Source organism: Chrysochloris asiatica, unplaced genomic scaffold, assembly GCF_000296735.1.
Source record: "Chrysochloris asiatica unplaced genomic scaffold, ChrAsi1.0 scaffold00034, whole genome shotgun sequence".
NCBI lineage: Eukaryota > Metazoa > Chordata > Mammalia > Afrosoricida > Chrysochloridae > Chrysochloris > Chrysochloris asiatica.
Window position 1 is genome coordinate 3,505,631 of NW_006408552.1, and position 665 is coordinate 3,506,295.

Genomic DNA, 665 nt, shown 5'->3' on the forward strand with positions numbered 1-665 from the left:
CCACGAGAGCCAAAATTTGACCTTGAACATATCCCACCTGAATTTAGAGATCATTTAAAGAACAGGTTTAATGCATTAGACACTAACAACCAAAGACCAGAAGATTTGTAAGATGATATCAGGAACATCATACAGGAACAAGTAAAAGGTCATTAAGAAGACAAGAAAGAAGAAAAAACAGAATGGATGTCAGAAGTGACTGTGAAACTTGCTGTCCAGTGTAGAGATGCTAAAGCAAATGGAAGAAATGAGGCGGTGAAAGAGATAAACAGAAATTTTCAAAGGGTAGCTCAAGAAGACAAAATTAAGTTTTGTAATGAAATGTGAAAAAGACTTGGAGTTAGCAAACTAAAATGGAAGAACATGCTTGGCATTTCTCAAGTTGAAAGAACTGAAGAAAAAATTCAAGCCTCTGGTTACAATATTGAAGGATTCTAATAAGGAGCTCTGCTAGTTACAAGTGGCTACAAGTGGGGCTGCTAACCTCAAGGTCAGCAGTTCAAAACTACCAGTCGTCCCATGGATCAAAGATGAGGCTTTCTGCTCCGCTAAAGATCACTGTGAGTCGAAACCGAGTCCACAGCAGGATAATGAGCTGGACCTCAAGGTCAATTTTAACTACAAGGCTGGTGGTTCAAACCCACCAGCTGCTCCTCAGAAACCTT